This window comes from Prosopis cineraria, unplaced genomic scaffold, assembly GCF_029017545.1.
Source record: "Prosopis cineraria cultivar Desert tree isolate PC_DT_omini unplaced genomic scaffold, ASM2901754v1 PC4, whole genome shotgun sequence".
Lineage (NCBI taxonomy): Eukaryota > Viridiplantae > Streptophyta > Magnoliopsida > Fabales > Fabaceae > Prosopis > Prosopis cineraria.
Window position 1 is genome coordinate 20,844,953 of NW_026555335.1, and position 22,224 is coordinate 20,867,176.

Here is a 22,224-nt window from a genome sequence, read left to right on the forward strand (position 1 = left end):
TAAACATCTATTACCACAAACAGCCATGCCAAAGTAACTAAAAAATATTATATAGCACATCTACATATAACATATCAATACTAAATTATCTTTTTCACATATAAGTCACTCTTTAAACACTTTTACAGCACAGCATGATCAACTATCCACCCATCCTCCAAAGCTCCCTGACGTGAAACCATAAACTCTTCTGGATTAACCACTTGTTGACTCGAGCTCACTTTCAGTGAAACCATAAACTCTTCTGAATCTTATGTCAATTGGAAGGCATTGACAGGAATAGAAATTATAGAGATAACCATTTTCTCAAGAACTTGGAAAATTTTCTTTAGAAAGATTATGAACAAACTCTTTTACAAGAAGAGTTGATTTGGTTTCAAAAATCTAGGTGCATATGGTTAAAATAGGGCAATCAAAACACAAAATTCTTTCGTGCAACATCTGTTATTAGAAGGAAAAGGAAAGGAATAGATTCTATCACTCTAAGCTGATAATGACACTTGGGTCCATGACCAAAATAAATTGAAAAATATGGTTGTTTCCTATTTTGACAATTTCTTTAAGGAAGACACAGTTATCAAACCCAAGCTTAATACTGATAGAAGTTTCCTACCTCTTTCTCCTATCCAACTTCAATCTATTTATAGAGAGGTGATTGAAGAAGAAATTAAAAATGTTTCTTTTAAGATTAAGGCCTTTAAAGCTCCAAGTCCTGATAGTATCAATGCTAGCTTTATTCATACTTACTGGGATGACTTGAAAGTTAGTATTTACAAGTTAGTCAAAAAAGCCTTCAAGGAACCTAAAATCATTAGGACGGTTAATCACACTTTCATCACTCTTATCCTGAAGAAGGATCATCCTACTTGTATGAAAGATTTTTCATCCTATATCCCTTTATAACATAAGCTATAAAATTATCACCAAAATTCTATCCAACCGGCTTCGTGCTTGTATGAATCATTTAATCAATGATAATCAATGCAACTTCATACAAGGGCATTAGAATAGTGATAATATCATTATTGCCCAAGAAATCATCCATACAATGCGAAACAAAATGGACAAAAAAGGTTTCATAGCCCTTAAAGCTGATCTTGAAAAGGCTTTCAATAAGCTTTCTTGGAACTTCATTGATGATACTCTTCAATCCATTGGAATTAATAGTCACTATAAAAATTTGATTCAAGCTACCATCTCTACCACTCATATATGAGTCCTTTGGAATGGAGAACCTTTTAAGGAATTCACGCCCTCCCATGGCATTCAGCAGGGAGACCCTCTTTCTCCTTATCTTTTTTTACTTTACATAGACCATTTAAGTTACTGCATTAACAGTAGTATTGATAGGAATGAGTGGAAGCCTATTAAACTAACAACTAATGGTCCTCTTATCTTATTGATGTTTTATTGATGACCTTTTGCTTGTTACAGAGTTTTCTCTTTCACAAGCTATGATCATTCAATGATGTCTTTCTAATTTTTGTAATGGCTTGGGTTAGAAGATAAACACAGAGAAATCTAAGTTTTTCTGTTCTAAGAATGTCAATATTAATAGAGCTTTACAAATTGGTGAAGAACTAGGGAATCTACTCACAAGCAATCTTGGAAAATACCTTGGAATCCTCATTATTCATGAAAAGGCATCTAAACTCACTTTTGCCTTGCTTCTTGATAGAACGAACTCTCACTTGGAAAATTAGAGAAGTCGATACCTAAACATGGCTAGGAAATCTGATATTATCAAATTATTCTATTCACCCTTCCCTGCTATACTATGCAAATTATGCTCTTACCGGATAATGTTTTGTTTAATTTGGAAAAAATCTCTAGAAATTTCATATGGAATTTGACTGATGGAAACAAAAAACCACATCTACTCTCTTAGAATAGAATCACCATGGATAGAAAAGATAGGGGACATGGACTCAAAAACTGAAGAATCAAAATATTGCCTTCATAATGAAGCTTTATTGGGGCCTTATCACTAAGCCACACTATCTTTGGGTTTGGATTTTTCGTCATAAATATAAATGTAACAAACCTAAAATTTTGATAGTAGTTAAACCTGATTCTTGTTCTTATACCTAGAGCAGCATTTGTAAAGTTTGAGACAAATTCATATCTTATGTAGGTTGAAAAGTTAGTAAAAGAGATCAAATATCATTTTGGTATGACAAATGGTCTCCGATCCCTGACCCCCTCATCAAGCATGCTTTTTTAAATGCTGATTATATTCTCTATGCTAGAGTCTCTAATTTTCACCATATTATAGGAGGATGGAACATTGATATTCTAAATAATTACCTCCACTCCAATGTAATCAAACAAATATTACTTGTGCAACCTTTTAACTAACGAGGCAAAGAAGATGTTCGCATTTAGAGACCTTCCTCTGATGGAAACTTCTCCATTAAATCTGTTTACAAAGCCATGGATTTTTAGAAGGATCAACATCACTCTGATATATGGACTAAAATTTAGTAGTACGCTACAGATGAAAAAATAAAAATACTTTCTATGAAAAGCTGCCTCAAATTGTCTTCAGATCAATCACATGCAAACATCTAAGAATGCCTCCCATCAATGTTTCTATCCATTTGGTTGTAAATCTCCTAATTCTTTGATTCATATTTTACATCATTGTGAAGAAGCCAAAGAAGTTTAGAAAAAATTAGTTAAAGCTATAAGACTCAACACCTTCTTCTCTTTTAATATGCAGGATTGGATAATCTAGAATGTAAAGAATAAAGCAAGAAGCTTAAGAACAAGAAGAATGCCTTAGCAAAAACTTTTTGCACAAGCTTGATAGAATATTTGGAAAGCTAGATGCAAAAAATTATACTCAACAGATGACATCCCTAACAGTGATATTGCCTTCTCCAATACTCAATAGATAAATAATGATTTGAAGCTTCTATCCAATATCACCTACTTGGGCAAAAGCAACTCTACAGATGAAGGAAAATGGAGCCTACCTAAACCGAGATTTGTTAGACTTGATATTGACAGTTCTATTAACACTAATGGTACTGCAACTTATGGAGGTATCATTAGAAATGATAAGGGTAATTGGTTTAAAGGATTTTCTAAGTACCTTAGATATCAACCTAGCACAGTAGTATAACTCGTATGAATATTCGAGGGTCTTAAACTTTATTGGAATGCAAAATTATGAAGAGTCAATATTCACTTTCATTCGATGGAGGCATTGTCATTCATTCATTAACTATAACCGCCTCCTATATCCACTTAATATAGAAGAAGATTACGGTGTTACCATTTACTCACATCATTTATGACAATTAAATTTCTTTTCAAAAGCTTCGGCTGCAAACTTACTTAATAAAACTAATTAAATCACAACACAATCAGAGAAAACACAATAGAAGAAATTCATAGACTCCTCAAATATATAGTGGACATAACCCACCAGCATTCCTATCTCAATTGCATGCAATTCAGCACAAAATAAAACTGAACTTTAGTCCGTGCACCGTGGCGGACGATCAGTGCGCTGTGGCATGTGGCACAAAGCCACACGCTCATCCTGTCTGTGTTGTGTGCCGCGGCATGTGCCTCCATGCACTGCAGTGTGCCTGTTTGGATATCTGCTATCATTTTGATAGCAAAAATAACAAACTTCTGGCATGCGCCAATTTCTCATACGACATCCGATCGGAGTGATTCAAGTGCCCACACAAAGCTTAGCTTGTATACTAACTAATGAGACAGGTTTAGACATGATCTAATGGTTTGATTAAAATTTAGATACTCGAATGTAAAAAGTCACCTTTTCTAAAAATTTTGTATACCCAAGCGCTCAAATCGATCCCTTTCTCTCATTAGACCATACTGGGTCTTGAACTAAGTCCAAAAGGATCTAATATACCTAATTAACTATAATTAATCACAATCATAATTATATATCAAAATTTGATCCTTCTACAGCAAATTTTCACAATTCACTAATTTAACATACTATGCTATTTCTTGGCATAACTTAGCCTACTCGGCTATTTCTCAACTCATACACATGCAATCGTATCCACAATACAATCTTAGCCCCTAAATTACTCATTTCCTCATAATTTGTCCTTTAACTTAAGATTCACTAACACATAATCATTGTAACACAAACATACCCAAATCAAAGCGCTTTTTATCTCAAACAACACATAAACACATAATTCGAGCTTGATTTCACAAGAACTCAATTCAATACATGCATGCAACCTATGGAAATCCATATATACTTATATATACAATCTTTCATTTTAGTTCATTACACAACCTCAGAGTACACAGCTTCACAACTCAAACTAGCATAGACTCTCTTCCCTTAGCCTGATCACTTTCTGGTCCTATAAACATGTAACCATAAGGGTGAGATAAAAATTTTAGTAACAGAATAACTCTCTCCTATTGACTATCACATGGAACAATATAAAAGTAAACATAGTATACCATTAAAACTTCGTAAAGTAGTATTTACATCATATCACATTTCATTTTTCACTTTTCATCAATCCCGAAGGATTCTGTGCTACCTCAAGATATTTCATTATATCATAAAATACTAGCATGATCTCTACCAACCAAACTTCTGAATCACCTTGACATGAAACCATAGGCTCATCTCAGATTAATGTACACTCTCATTAGTCTTGAGCTCACCTGCAGTGGTAGAATCACCTGGCCAAAGATGTTCTAACACATAATACAGACTATGGTTTTTTCCCCAATACACATAATGGGGTGTCGTTGACTCCAACCTGTATCACAAAGATACTAAGGAATCTCTCATCTCCAACACAGTACCTTAATAGGCACTCAGGAGATCTTCTCCAACATAGCACCTTTCATAGCACTAAGGAGAATTGTTTCCAACAGTGCACCCTAATAGGGTACTAAGGAAACCTTGCCATATGATCTTTATCATCTCTTATACTCGAGTGAACTCCCACCACTCAGATCATGCTTTCTTGAACCATTTAAGGTTCCCTTTTCACAATTTACTTTTTCTTATACATAACATATATATATATCACTTTACATCATAAAACACAATTTCAATGCTTATCTCAACCAAAAGTCATTTTACACACACAATCACTTAATGCCACATCAAAACTAGTTCATGCATTACATAGCATACTAATTTACACACACAATCACTTAATGTCACAAAACATGCTCAATTCAAAACTAGTTCATGCATTACATAGCATACTAACATATGGTTACAATAAACAGTCAAACAAAGGAAATTATTTGGTTACCTCAACCCTTCTGTCATTAGAATGGTTGCCTATGGATTTTCACTATCACACAAGCTTATCTCAAGCTTCCTTTCTCTACTCACTCGCCTAGTATGTTAATCTGAACACATTTGGCACATTTTAGTCATTTGATCCATTTTGACCAAAAACCCATTTTAATTATTTAGGGCTATATTCATCTGTAAAATCTTTTTATTTATCCATTTTAAGTTTATGACTACCCAATTACTACTTTACACCACCTCAATCGGTCTTATTGCACTCAGATCAGATTTTATCCTAACTTTCTCTCTCTAAAGGCTAAAATTGAGCCTCCAGGTTCAAAGCTCTACCGTTAAGCTCTAAACCAGTTACAAAGCTCTAATTTAACTTTCAAGAACTTTTTTTATTACTACTGGGCAAGAATCAAACCCCTCAAATTCCATCAATTCAATTTCCCTATAACTTATTGTTAAAGAAATTTGTGTAGAATGGAAGGTAAGAGTTATACATAGCTTACCTACCAAGTTATCAATCCTTATCACCTTCTACTGCTCCAAAATTACTTAACTTAACTCCTCAGTGCTTCTCCTCTCTCTGTTTTATGTGTTTCTCAAATTCTTTCCTTCAAAATTCACGACTTATGAAGTGAATTTTTGATCCATGCGCTGCAGCGCATGTAGCACAAGCCGTGGCGTGTGGCACAGTAAGATTTTTTCTCACGACGTGTACTTGCGTCGACCCAAAACATACTCCTATCACCCAAATCTGTTCATACAACACACAAACAAGTCAAAATACCAATTAATCATCTGAATCTCTACTCCCACTTTAATCTCCACTTTACCCTTAATTAACCTCTAAATTTAGGATTAAGGAATTCAGGATGTTACATTAACCGCACCTACTCTGAGAGTCACCCTTATTCTGACACTATTAGGAAGATTAGAGATCTTGTTATGAGAGATTGGATGGTCACCTTTAACTATGTTCATAGAGAAGTAAACATATGTGCTAATCTCTTAGCTTACCCAGCTCCACATGATGTAACATCCAAAAATTTCAAATATGAAATAAATTGACTAATTAAGGGATAAATTAGTTAAAAAGATGATTAATAAATTAAATTATATTTTTGGATTGTAATTGGCTTTTTGGGTCATATTTGACTCTAAATTGAGTTAGGATGGAAGTTGGATTAAATCGGGTGGCACAATTTTTCTCATTACATCATGAGCCGTGGATTGTGTGTCATGTACTATCACACATGGCATAGCACAGATAGCATAAAAAACAAAAAATTAAAAAAGTCAATTTTGTGGAGGAAAGACCTAGGATATGAAGGGAAAGGCTTTGGGCATGTTAGGGCATCATTTTGGGAGGATTTTGAAGATAAATTAGGCCTTCAAGCTCTTGAGTAAGTTTCCTACCCTTCTCCTCTACCTTTTCATCTTATTTTCTATAGAATTTGGAAATGGAAGAATTTGCTCTAAATAGATTAAGCTATGGGTCTATGTTTTAAAGATTTAAATTAATTCTGAAGGTTTGATTTAAGTTTCTCAACCTTGGATAAGTGATAATATAAAGCTACTTTATTGTTTGGTGAAATTTGGATTAAGCCCTAGCTTGATTATAGGGTTTTAAGGTGTGACAAGTTGAGATGTTAAATATTATGTTGTGATAGAGTTAGAGGGAGGCTTGAGGGAATTGTGTTAGCAAATTGTAATCTTGGCAATCCTCTTTATTGAGAATATAAGTGAGAAGTGGGAGATTTAGGATGTTATTAGTAGCTAATAGTGCTTGTGTTAATTGAAAATTAACATATAGTACTTGTTGATGTAGATAGTGGTGTGGAAAAACTTGCCTTGACACAAGAAGAGATTTACTACCACAGGTAACCCTTTTAATAACAAAGGGGTTGAGGTAACTAGATAATTTATATTATTTATTACCTTGTATAAGTTATTTTCAATTTGTTCTTGTATGATTTATTATGTATATATGTATAAATTTTGTAAAAGTTTACTATTTTTAAAAATGAGTGGAGTATTGATTTGTAAAATGTCATGTTTTTGAGTGGTAAGATTCATTATGTTGGTTTAGAAAGTGGTTTATGCATGGTCAAGTGGAGATATGTAGTGAAATGTGGCATATTAGAGGGTGGGAGGTTGCCCTAGTGGAGATTAAGTCCATATGGCACTGCTGGTATCTTGAGATGCCAGATGTAGCTCATATTTCTCCTTAATGACTAAAAAAGGGTGTGGTGCTGGAGACTTACTCTCCTTAGTACCCAGAAAGATGTAGAGTTAGAGACTATGCTCCTTAGCATCCGCAAGATGTAATGTTAGAGTAACGACACTCCAATTACTTGTAATAGGGGGAACCAGTAGTCTAGAAGTAGTTTAGGATACCTTAGCCAGGTAGTCCTATCATGGATGGTGAGCTTGGGGACTATACATGTGGTTTGGTTTCGTGAAATAGCCTATCGATTCGGTTAGGAGTATTGGAGGATTAGAGGATTAATGATCATGCATGTAACTTATGGTGATTTTATATGGTGTGTTTATTATGCTTATTTTAAAGCTTGTTATAACTTAGCATGTTCATTGATTATGTATATTATCTCTCATTCTGTGGTTATCATTTTACAGGTTCTACTGCTGAGTTTGAGAAAGGGAAGGAATCAAGCAAGGGCTAGCATACTTGCTATGTTACCATTGTAATGCTCAATTTGATTTTGAGTTGTGTACATAAACTTATATGGATGATAACATGAGTTTCTAACTAGGAATGCATGTCATTTTGATTGGTTGCATTTGTATTATATTATGATATTTTGTATTTTAGCCCAACATTATACATGATGTGAATATGTGGCAATTTTTGTAGTGATGGGCTAAAATACTAATACAAGTGTAAGAAATGTTGTATACACGTGGTGATAATGTATATATGGTGTATTATATGGCAATATAGGCCAAATGGTATATGTGGTATTGATTTTATGTTTTGGCCATATTAGGTGATATGGGCATTAAGTGGCCAAATTTTGTGTTTGGTTTGTTTTTGTAGGTTTAAATGCTTAATCAGGTATTTTGATCTATTAGACTTGGTTCAAGCCTCAAAATGGGTTAATGGTATAAGTTTTGAGTTTTTGGTACTTGAATGCTTGAAAATTGCTTTAAAAACTAACTTTTACATTTGAACGTCTAAAATTATCATACGGTGTCAGATTGTAACAAAACTTATACCATTAGTTATCTTATTAAATAATCTTTGCATTGATAATAGATCACTCTAATCAGACATCAGATGTGAAAATGGCGCACATTTGAAGTTTGTCTCAAAAAATTATCATGACAGCATTTTGCTATCATAGACATGTACGCTGCGGTGCATTGTGCACAAACCATAATGAACGGTATATCAACCAAATTTGCATCTCTGTGCCACATGCCGCAGCGCATGGACCATAAGCTGTGGCTCTTGTACCAAAATACTCAAAAATGATATTTTTGTGTTGTTTTTAAGTGTTTTGCTTCCCAAAACTTTTTCATACTTCCAATACCTTTATAAATCATTAAGTTTGAGCTCAAACTACTTATTTAAAGGGTTTTTATGAGATTCCAAATATTTCACAATTATTTTTAAAATAATATTTGTTTTAACCCTTATATATATAATGTGAACTTAGGAGCTATCATTGTTCCTAATTACAATTGTTTGTTGTAATTGTGTAGTGAATTTTGGCACTGTCAAGGTAGACATAATACATGATACCTTTAATATTATGGTTTTTGATGAACCACTACATGAATGTAGAAACCTCATGGTTTTATATATGACTAGATCTTAGTCTCGTTGCACAGTTTTACTGTGGCCTTGTAATTAAAAAAAATCTTATAAAAGAGAATGGAAGGAAACAGCTATATAATGTGCATATTTCTTGCACATTAAAGGTACAAACATTGGATAAAAAATCTCTAAAAATCACTCACATAATATTCCCTCATAGTTACTATATTAAATCACAAACAGCTAATAAATACATTTTACAACTAATTACAAAACATAAAGGACTGTAAAATGCTCCTTCTTACATTAGATAGTATTAACCATATTCAATTTTCCAAGAAGTCCTACAATTGTATCACATGAAAAGTCCTTGCTAATAAATAATATAATATATGTAGTATATTCTCTATTGGGAATGCATGTCATGCAAATATCCTCTACTTATGTTTATGATCTCTTCCAAAAATAGAAGGCCATTCTTTCAAGTACCACATAAAAATGATATTTTAGTCTTTTATATGTATAAAAAATAACATATTAATCGCTTGAAATTTATTTCTAATCTAGTATACATATTAATTTATATTAAATTTTCTCGTTGAATACTTATTTGTAATTTTCTTCGTTCTTTTTTTATAATTTTTAATATCATTTTTTTGTAATTTTTGGGGGTTAATTAATAGTTAAAATTAACATTTATTAACCATATGTGTAATTGTGCATCACTTTCAAATATTGAAGAGAAATATTGTACTATAGAAAAGCTTAGGATACTATACACTTCACAAATAGTTGAAATTAAAAGTAAAAATGCCGTATAAGATTTATTTTTATTATAGTATATGAAAATAAGTACTTAAGCATTTTAATATTAGGTATATATATTGAAGTCTTCTAATGTATATGGTTATCATAAGTAATAGGGGAAAAGAAGATCTCATTTCATACATATGCTCACAGTATACATTTTTAATCTATCAAAGAAAATAATGTAAATGACAAAAAAGGAACCAATGTAAAACACAAGATATAATTTATCACATGGAATCACAGTAAGTTTATGATATCTTGTAGGAAATGAGAGAAATTAAACACAGAATGAAGTTGATAGTACAAATTCCACTTTTGGGGTTAACAAAGGTGGAAACAAGTACAATCCTTAGGATTGTCACTAGGACACACTCCAGATACACCTGCTTGTCTTGGGAATGTCTTACAGAAATCATTGCATTCATGACATTAAAATCTAGCATATAGTTATGTGTCTTACAAACTTGCCTAAGTTGTCCCATTTCTTCCTTGCTACCTACATCATCAGCCATAAATATTTGTTTATTTATTTAAACTTTAAGATCTTCAAGCATTTGTCTACATATAAAATAGAAAATTATACCCCCCAAGTCTTTCATCAACCAAAAACTCAATGGCCATACTATGTTTTAAAAGTTGTCTTGGGCACATCTATCATACTGACTCTTAACTGATGGTACCTAAACATCAAATCTATCTTGGAAAAGACTGAGGCACTAGCCAATTGATCTAAAAGATCATCTATCCTTGGCAAAGGATACTTGTTCTTCATAGTTACTTTATTCAACTACCAGTAATCAATGCAAAGATGTAGGCTACTGTCCCTTTTTCCTCACAAACAACACTGGTGACCCTTAGGGTGATACACTTGGTTTGATAAACCTTTTGTTTAACAAGTATTTAATCTACCTCTTTAATTTAGCCAATTCTGATGGTAACATTGTATATAGGGCCTTGGATATTAGTTTAGTTCCAGAAACCAAATCAATTTAAAACTTTACTTCCCTTTTAGAAGGTAATCTAATCACTTCATTGAAAAATACCTAAAAAAACTCACTTACTACCCCAATCTTCTCAATTCCACCACCATACACTGTACTGGAGCAAAGAACACCATATACGCTTCACAACCTTACTAAATTAACTTCTCAGCACTAACAACTAACAAGAACTTGAGTTGCTCTAAAGAATCCACTAATGCATACAACACCGATAATGAAGTCATCTTTCTGGCACAATCAAGCATAGCATTATTTGCTACTAGCCAATCCAAACCAATAATCACATCTATTCCTTTCATAGGAATGCAAATTAGATTGATCTTGGAAATCTATCCTCAAATTGAATCTCCATACCTTGACAAGCTCTACTTATGATACTAGACAATCTAGAAGGTATTGTCACTCTAATAAGCACAGGTAATTCTTACAATGACAAATTCAATCTATCCACACACTCCTCAAACACAAAAGAATGTGTGGCACTCGAGATAAACAATGCCTCTACTCGATGATCACAAAAAAGTCACACCTCTGATTAGGTTTGGAGATGCTCTAGCCTCTAGCAGCGTGACTGTAAACACTCAGCTAGGAACTGTAGATCTCTGCTCAGTCCCCTCAACTCTGCCCTTCAGACAGTACCCCACTATGTGTCTCGACTTGCCATAGTTAAAGCAAGCCCAACATATTCTTGGATGAGATTGGCCGTAAATGTTGCACTGGGGTATCCTTCTAGTACTTAAAGTCAGAGCTGGAACATTTGACGCTTTCCTCAAAGATTATGGAGGTCCAATTCTCATACCCCTACTTCTTTACATTGACCCTCTATGTTCAAGTCAAGACTGAGATCCTTTAATAAAACCTTTCCTTCTTGAGGAACTAGTATATCAATACTAAATTTAGGCCTCTTTAAAATTTTGCCTGTCAGACCCAAAGGGGATGAAAATCTCCCTATACTATCTCATCTCCTCTCAACATCTACCTTTTTACCACGCCTAACTGCTGCTCTCAACTTAAGGCACATCTCCTTATAAGTTATCGCATCTAGTAATGCTATCTACTAGCGATACTTAGGTCCCATCTTCTCTAGTAACCCCTTAGCTTTTCACTTTGTATCACTGCTGTGCTGTAGGTATATGGAATAAGCTGATAGGTCATTAAACCTTCTTATGAACTCCTCTTTGGCTAGATCTTCCTGCTTGAATGCATGAAATTCTTCTTCCTTTTTTATTCTGTACGAGACTAGGAAGTATTGGTCAAAGAAAACTTTCTTGAATTCATCCTAACTCATCTAAATACCACTCGAAGGCCTTATAGATTCCCACCACCTCTTGGCAGCACTAACTAGCTGCACTATGGCCAAGATAACCTTCTACTCAAGGGTACAAATCACCACCTCAAAGATGGTTTCAAGTCACTCAATCTACAGCTCTACTTCTCCCTCTCTCATACTACTATCAAAAGTTAGCGGGTTAAACTAAACAAACATCTTTCAAGCACGATTAATTGATGGATTAGTGTCAGGAATCTCTTGCCTGCTACTCGAACCTTGAGATGGTCTAGGTCTTCTATGTGCCTCCTCATGCACTAGGATGTTCTAAGCCTCAACTCTCTCTTCGTTCTCTACCTCTCAGAATCGTGTCATGATCCCTAGCTATTTGCCTTATATCTACCACTATATCTCTAAGCTCCTCTAGTAGCTCATCATGTCTATCCCTTCATGGTTGAACTAGTTGAACTTCCAGCTCTTGCTCCTCCTCAACAACCCGTCTAAACACAACACTTCTAGCATAAGTGCCTCTCCTCATACTATATTATTTTCTCCCCTCTTAAAGATCAAAATAAAAAACACAAAGGACATTAGGAAAAGAGTTTTGTAATGAACAATAAGTTGTCATATCTTTAAATGAATGCATCAAACAAGAGTCAATCACTACAATAAGGTCTCGAAACTCGAGAAACTGATACCAAAATGTAACTTCCTCCTATATCCTCCAAATACAGGAGAAGATTATCAAGATTACCAAGTACAAATACACCAATCAGTAATCAAATATTTTGTTTGAATTGTAAAATCAATAAAATTACAACACGTTTATCAATAGGACAGGCTTAATAAAATGTATAAGTTAAACAGATAATATCTACTATACACAACACAATCTTCACATATTCTCAACTAAAAGTTTGTGTTTAGTTTATCAGTAGGCTAGGCTTAACAAAATATATAAGTTAGGCAGATAATGTACAATACAATATCTACTATGCATAATACAATCTTCACATATTCTCAAATGAAAGTCCATGCGTGTCTAGTTTATCAATAGACTAGGCTTAACAAAATGTATGAGTTACACAGATAATGTACAATACAATATCCACTAGGCACAATACAATATTCATATATTCTCAACTAAAAGTCCATACGTGTCTAGTTTATCTATAGGTTAGGTTTAACAAAATATACAAGTTAGGCAAACAATGTATAACACAATATTCACTACCCACACCACAATCTTCATATATTCTAAACTGAAAGTCCATGTATATCCAATTTATCAGTTAGCTAAGCTTAACGAAAAGTTTCTCATAAACAATAAAAAGTCTGTATATAACATGACAAGGTCCACTTATTAACAACATAATGTCCATCTATTTCACATGATTTATGTGATTAAACTAAACAGTTGAAAAAGTTTCTCAAGTTTATAAAGAACAAATAGTCCGTATATTACATGAAAGTATCCATTTGCTAACAACACAATGTCTACATATTTACAACACAAAGTCTGTTGATATGATATACATAAATATCTGCACAAGTTAATTACAAAGTTTGCACAACATAAACTCCATAAATAGTAGCATAAATTTCATAAATAACATCTATACCAAAACATGTATATCCATTACAAAAAAATATGTATCAGAAATAATAAAAAGTCTATAAATAACAACTTGTTTTCATTAAATGAACATGAACATGAACATGTATATTATGACTAGATAAAACTGATATAGCTCAAACTCTCTCTATGTCCTTTTTTGACAAAATAAAAATGATAATGGATTAATTGAAGCTTCTAAGACTCTGACCAAGATGAATGGACGAAGTAAGCTCATAGACAAGCCTAAGAGCAATAAAAAAGTTTCTTCTACAACGGCAGATGTAATAGCTTGATCCATTCTTTCCACACTATGGTGGATCATTCCAAGAAGTTGGTTGGCGTGAGAGAAATGTAATCAAGCGAATGCCTGATCATCTTTTCCATAGCCATATGGATAAAAAGGGATCACCTACTCATACCTGTTGAACAAAAAAGCTTCAAATGAGAGAAAGAAAGAAGAAGAAGGAAGAAGAAGAGAGGGAATAGAGAAGCATGATAAGGAGCAAGATGAATTTGGTTATTACATCAGTGTTGAAAGAGGAAGAGATAGAAGGAAGAGGGAGGAAGAAGAGAGGAAGAAGAAGAAAGTTATCATTCAGCAACTGGTTATAGGAGGGACAAATTAGTCATTTCACCAAAAAACCTAATTGCAAATTAGGCCTTTAGGCCCTTAGAATAATTTGAAATTTTATTAGGCCTTGTTTGCAAACTTCTTACCTTTTAGGACCCTTAGTACCATTCCCCTAATAAAGAAGGAGAATGTTATCCAAATGCATAGTACAAACACATATTTTTAGGTGTCAAATCAAAGAATCTTTTTGATGGAGATTATGTTTGGAGAGATTTTAGCCTCTCAACTATGGGAAAGTATTTATCTCTTGATTTTGGATCTTACTTTATGTTATGTGTGTTGGAAATTGTGCCCTAGGGCTAATCATTGTATTATGCACATTATTATTTAATGAATTTCTCTTTTGTTATCATAACAATTGCATATTCAATATGATAACTGTATCCTTAGACAAACTATAGTGATTTTTTTAAATGTCCTTGGTTGGTTAGCTTTGAGGGATTATAGATGAAATAAGACGGGTATGACTTTGATTAATTATGGAGATATAAATTAAGTTATACGCACTTGAAAGAGTATAAGGTGCAGGACCGACCTGCTATGAGAAAGCTGCATGGTACAAGTCATAAGCTTATCTCATATGTAACTATATCACTAAGCCTTTAACCTGAGATTATTATGGATTCCTACATGACGACCATTAAACTTTGACTTAGTCAAAAGTCACCTTTGACCGGGTAATCATAAAGGCTATGATTAAGTTTAATGATATTCATGTAGGGGAATATGAGTGGTCAAAATGAAATTTGTCCCTCACATTAAGTGAGAGATATTACTGGGCCCTCAATAAGTAAGACGAAAAAAATGTATGGCCATACTATAATGGAAAGGGTTTTTTCCATTGCTACTATCAGCCTACTCAGAGATCGAGAAAGTAATGGTCAGGTAAAGAAGAATGATAATTTCATGTCTCATACTTGATCGAAATATCGCGTGACAAAAGAGATGTGATATGATTGCATGATAGGTTACATTAGATCATCAATCTCTATGTGAATTGCGTAGTTGTAATATCTTGCTAGAGGCCACTGGTAGCTTATGGGCCAATAGCGTAATTTGTCCACTGCCAGTTTCATATGGGCCTATAGGGTCGCATACAAGAACGGCCCAACTCGAGCTATAATGTCCAAGTTTGTTGGATCTAAAATATTTCTAGATTCAATGAATGTAATATAGGATGAATAAATTATATATATATATATATATTTTAATATTTATTTGATAAATATTTATATTTATATTTATATGAAATACAAAATTCAATATATAATTTTATATATATGTGTATATATAAATATATATATTTTTGAAATATATATATATCCATATATGTATATATATATATATGATATATGTATATGATATACAAAATTAAATATAGATATATATATATATATATTTTTCAAAATATATATGTATATATATATTCATATATATAATATAACATATATATATATATATGTGATATATATCATATCATATCATATTATATATATTATATTATATTATATTATGTTAGTTTTAATTTAATTTTATATGATAGATTAAATTTAATAAATAACATGATAATAGAGAATATCATGTCAATTTTATAATTTAAATTTATAAGATAAATTTGAATTAGATATGATATTATGGATTAAATTTATAAGATAAATTTAATTAAATTTTCGTGAGCTTTTAAGTGGAAGACAAAAACCCTTATCTATATATATAGATAGAGACGTCCTGATGAAGGCAGAGAGAGTTTGAAAAGTTATGATGGCAAAAACACTCTGAGAGCCATGAAACACCCTATAGAAAAAAAAATTAACGTTCAAAGAAGAACGGATGCTAAGAGCGGTAGTACACTATTCAAGTTAGAGAGTTGTTCATGTGGACACCAGTAGAGGGAGCAGATCTACATTATCAGCTCCTAAGATCTAAACGTGCGCCAACTTCAAAGAATTAAAAAGATAACTCTTATATCCACCTTAACTTAAACGAGTTCGTTCGGTCCATATCAAGATAGGGACTTTAAAATTTTAATCTTCTGTTGTGCCTCCCTATCCAACAATGTGGCACCCCTCCTTATTATTTGTGTCAACGAAGGCCATTAGTTGTGTGGACTATTATATTGAAGACGTTTTGATTGAGTCTTGTGGTAAAACATATTTGCTTTTAATTTGCATTAATACTAAATAGAAAAATTGTTTGGTTAGGGAGAATGACATTAAAGGCCTTAAAAAGAAAAGTTATTACATAAGTACCTATCAGTTTTGTATTGGATACTGTGTTATAAAAAACATGGACATGTTGTTGTGAAAAATTAAACCTTAACTTGTTAAATCTTTAAGGAAACCCTAACCAAAAAAAAAAAAGTTAAAGTTCAGCTTTTCACAACATGTCCTTGTTTTCACAACACAATATTGATGCAAAAATGAGAGGCCTTTATTGTAATAATTTTCCTTTTTAAGGCCTTCAATGTCATTCTCCCAAGAAAGTAATTGCTTTGTTTGTTTCTTTGTCTAGTGACATGTCTACTATATAAGTCTTTCAAATATTAGTTAATTTGCAACGATCAAAATTTCTTTTCTTTTCTTTTTTTCATTTCTAAGCACCTTAAATTATCCAGTTTTAATTAAAAAAGAAAAATAATAAATAATAAATTGAAATAAGAATGAAAAAATAGAAGAAAATAATTGGTTTTTATTTTTTTATCTAAAACTTTCAATTGTATGAAAAAATAATATAAATTTGATACAAAATAAAAAGATATATATTATTATTAATAGATTCTTTTTTTTTGAAAGTTTTAAGATAGTGAATGGAGTTTTTCCATTCTATCCTAACCCATCACTGATTCCGGAATAATTTGTTTCCTCTATTTTGTCTTAGTCTATGACCATAGATATTCTATATTCATAACTTGTCTCAAACAAGAGAAAGAAACAAAACAAAAATATTCATAGATATTCACAATGTGTTACTTATGGTAATTAGGTACATGAATTATGGTCAACAAATAGTATCAGTTGCAAGGTACATTAGTCAAAATTTCATGATTACCTTAGCCCACACAAATCATTTACCTACAACTATTCAATATCTTATGAAAAATTAATAACATTGAATGTTTCTAAGGTCAAATCCATTTTGAATTTGATAAGTGCATTGCTTGTGAAGTATGTATTCATGTATGTCCTATAGATCTACCCATTGTTGATCGGAAACTATAAATTGATATTCAAAAGAATTGATATTCAAAAGAAATGATTGCTTAATTACAATAGATTTTTTTTTTAGAAAGCCCCAATGACCATAGATAGAACCTATCCTATTTTTACAGTATGATGGTTGGCTATTCACGAACTAGCAATACCCACCTTTTGCTTTTTGGGGTCACTGTCAGCAATGCAGTTCATCAACAATTCTATATATATATGTGAGAAAAGGATGGAGACTAGTATTGCAACCTTACAAATAAATTACATAAAATATAAATTTTTTTAATAAAATAATGAAAATAGTTTTAATTTTTAAATCACTAATTTTAAGAGTTTTTTGCAAAAAATATATCTTAAAAATTAAGATTGGGAAATCTTATTTCTTAATTTTTTTCTGCTTTTCAATAAATTAACTTAATTAATAAATAGATAAGTATCTTTAATAAATTATTGTGAGAATTTAAATTTTTTTTAATTTTAGTAAAAACTAGTTTGAAGAAGAAAATCAAGCCATCAAGTTACTATTATTGCGCATACCTGAGATGAGAAGGAAAAGTGCCAGAATTATAGCAAATATATTGATCCTCATGTTTTTGGAATGAGTGATTTCTTCACTTTAATTTGCTCTGCAAATGTATAACAACGATGCGTTTTATATTAACACACACACACACACACAAACACACGCATGAACACGCTCAATCATGTCTAACACTATCATGCCTTATTAGTGCTTCTTCATGGCCATTCTCTTAGCTTCTTTTGTTTTTATAATAACTAAAACTAATAGTAAAAAAATATATATAATAGGATTTTGTTATATAGATGTAACACCAAATAAAGAAATAAACAAGAGTCCTAATCCTAATAATAATAATAATAATAATAATAATAATTTCTGTAAACCCAAAACCTATAAAATAGGATATATTAATGGAATTGGAATGTATAATCAACTTCGTAGGAGAAGAGAGAATTTTAATATGAGATGAGTGACATTACTTTTTTATTCACTTCGAATGCCATGCATATATATAAAGCATTTTTAAACCTTTATTTATAGACTCCAGATCATCATTAAATAGTAAATACTGATTTAAGAAGTTCAATGTATCTATATGTGTTCAATTTATTATTTATACGAGTTCGATGTATCTATGCTATATTATGATGATATACATTCTCCAAAGAATCCTTGATATATTTGATTTATTTAATTACAATTCTGAACTTGGTAACTTGGATTCATGAATGGAAGGGGAAAGTAAATAGTCAAGACTTTTCATGAATTATACATATGATTCAAGACTACCATAATCAGGGCCCTTAAGTTTCCAAGCATAAGAAGGCAGGCATTTTGTAATAAATTACCCATTAAATGTTAATTTAAGCTTTGGATTATGAAGGGCACTAATGGGCCGATTACTATGGGCTTAGAAAGGACGGGTAGGGCAAAAGTGAAGAAATATAGATATAGAAAAGGCTAATTAGGGGGTGTGAAGAACTAATAAGTGATTGTCTGAACGGTTAAGATCTTAGACAGCTTAACTTAGGGTCTCATGTTTAAGTCTTAGGGTACACAGACGCACAGCTGAACACATAAAGTGTGTCTCGCCAGTGATACTCGCAAAATCACCACGTTAAAGGCCCAACCTATATGGGGATTTAGATTAATTTAGAATGGAGTGGGTGGGCAATGAACCCAGAATACTCACATTCTTCAGGATACTGGTGAGAAACAAAAAAAAAAAGGTGTGGAGAATTTTGAGGCCTGTTTGAAACTATTTTTGTTTTATTGTTTTAAGAATTGATGTTTTGTAAAACATGCTTTTAAAAACAAATGATAAAAATATGTGTTTTTCATATTCTCTCTTATTCTAAAAAATAATAATCTTAGAATACTTAGAAGATATTTTTATGTTCTATTTTACATGACAATATTTTACCTTTTTGTTCTTTGAAATACTTTTTAAAAATACGTTACTAAACATATTTGTTTTGTGTGTGTGTTTTTTTTTGGTTCTAGAGCCAAACAAACCCTTGGTTGTTGTCTCTAGTTTTCCTCCTCCATGGATTTCCCTTTCTTCTCATAAATCTTCCCCTTCTCTGATTCTCTGTTTAATTTTCCTTACTAATCGGTATCTTTATTTTCTGTAATAGAGTTGTAACTCTTTTCGTGGCTGTAATATTGTTGAAACATTTGCTCCATAGAATTTATAGCAAAGCATTTGATAGTAATTAATTTCAGAGAATATTCTGCAGTCATTGGTTAAGTTGCATGACACCGATAACGCATTGACATTTACAAAATATGATAATATTTACATCACTTTTGCTTAGATGTTCATAACTAATTAATGACATGTTATATATATATATATATATATAATTTATATATATATATATATATATTTATTTACTTTAACTTTTCTCTACCATTTATTACAAATTTGTGATCCTTCGGTGTCATTGGTGTTTGTAGTTGTACGTCATTCTCTCTTAAAAATAAAAATTAGGATAAGACTTATCTTTGTCTTTTGGTCTGAAACAAATAATATTGCTTAATAAATACGCGTTAGGGCCCAAGCCCAAATTAGAACCTTTTTTTATTTTTCCAAAAAAAAAATTGCTACCGGGTGCTACCTATCGTGTTTGTTATATATATGTATGTGTGTGTGCACACACACACAAACTTTTAACAATTTCATAGGTATTATGAAATTTAGTAGTTCTGATAATTTTGATTGCTATATATTACGTTTTTTTTATGGTTTTCCAAAAGTCCAACATAAATAAATGGTGAACCTGGTTGCAACAAGTCCATTCCTCCATATCCCTTCCTTGGCTCATAATTGGAGACCTCAATCAAATTAATGATAGTTCAGAGAAACAGAGTGCATCTTCGTCACTTCTTGGAGTTTCCTCTTTTCGTGCTGTTTTGGAGCATTGTGGTCTTATTGATATTAAGCCTCAAGGTGGTTGGTTTACTTAGACTAATAATCACAAAGGAATTGATTTGGTTTGTGAGAGGTTGGACAAAGCGTTTTGCAATTCTACTTGGATTCGTTATTATCCTCAATCATCCCTTCACATATTACCCTTGGCTTCTTCGGATCATACTTCTATTTTATTCCAAACCACTTGGTTTAAATTTGGTCCAAAACCTTTTTGTTCTGAAAATTTTTGGTTTAATGGGAAAATAATAATTAAAGACTCTCTAAGGATATTAATCCTAATTAAGGACCATAAAATTTTGAAATCCATGATCCTTAATTGGGATAAAAAAATGTAGTTTGTTTTCAATGCCCTTGAGAAAAAAATGAAAATATCCACGCATATAGCCTGAGCCGTTCTTGTTCTATTTCATGGCCTATCATTTCTTTGTTCTTGTTCTCCTCCATTCTCTATCTTTGTCATTCCTCGATGTCTCCTTGCTAGCTCCAATGTTGTGTTAATCATCAGCAATAAGCTTGCTCCAATATTGGTCCCCATATTTCCAATGACAAGCATGAATATTGATATTGTAACTAGTGAAAACATAGAACCCCGCTTGAGAATAGATTTTTCCTTAGTATTTCAGACTTTGAAGTGTAAATGCTATTATAACATAAAAATTACTTTTGAAATGTTCCAAGGCCATGTACGAAAATACTAATATCACTTGGAAAGTCACTAACTTTAGTGAAGGATATGAATACAAATGTGACTTGTCAAATTTAATGCTTGTTAGTATATAGGTAAGACCACTTATGGATATAATAACATGGCATGAGAAGATTGCTATTGTATATTGTGAAAATGAAAACAACACTTGAGAATTGATTGTTTAAGAAAAAGTGACATCCAAATTGGATTCCACTAACGTGCATTGGAAATTCACTAACTCTAACGTACATTATGAAAAAAATGAAACTCCACTTAGGAATCGATTATTTAAAAAAAGTGACTTGCCCAAATTGGCATCCAATAACATGAGGTGGGATTCACTAACTCGACTTGAGAAAATTACTAACATATATTGTGAAAACATGAATCTCCACTTGAAAATTGACTGTTTAACAAAAAGCGACATGTCCAAATTGGGATCCACTAATATAAGGTGGGATTTACTAATACTACTCAGGAATTCAATAACCCGACTTTGAAAAATTTCTAATGTATATTGTGAAAAAATGAAACCCTACTTGAAAATTGATTATTTAACAAAAAGTGACTTGTCCAAATTTAGATACACTAACGTGAGGTTGGATTCACAAATGCCATTTAAGAATTTACTAACCTAACGTGGGAAAATTGCTAATGTATATTGTGAAAATAATATAATTGGAATTTCAACATAATTGGTTTTTTTTTTCTTAGGGGCATTTAAGACAAATTAATGTATATTGCTAATTAAGGACCTTAATTGGGATTTCAAAATTTTACCATCCTTAATTGGGATTAAGATTTTTAGAGGTCCTTAATTGAAATTTCAAAATTTTATCATCCTTAATTGAGATTAATATTTTTAGAGGGTCCTTAATTGTCATTTTCCCTTTTAAGGATGTGAGACATTGGTCCAAGATCAACGGTGTCAACATTTTCCCGTTTCATGGGCTTTCAAAAATGTTTCCAGAACGCTCATTCATTTGGAAT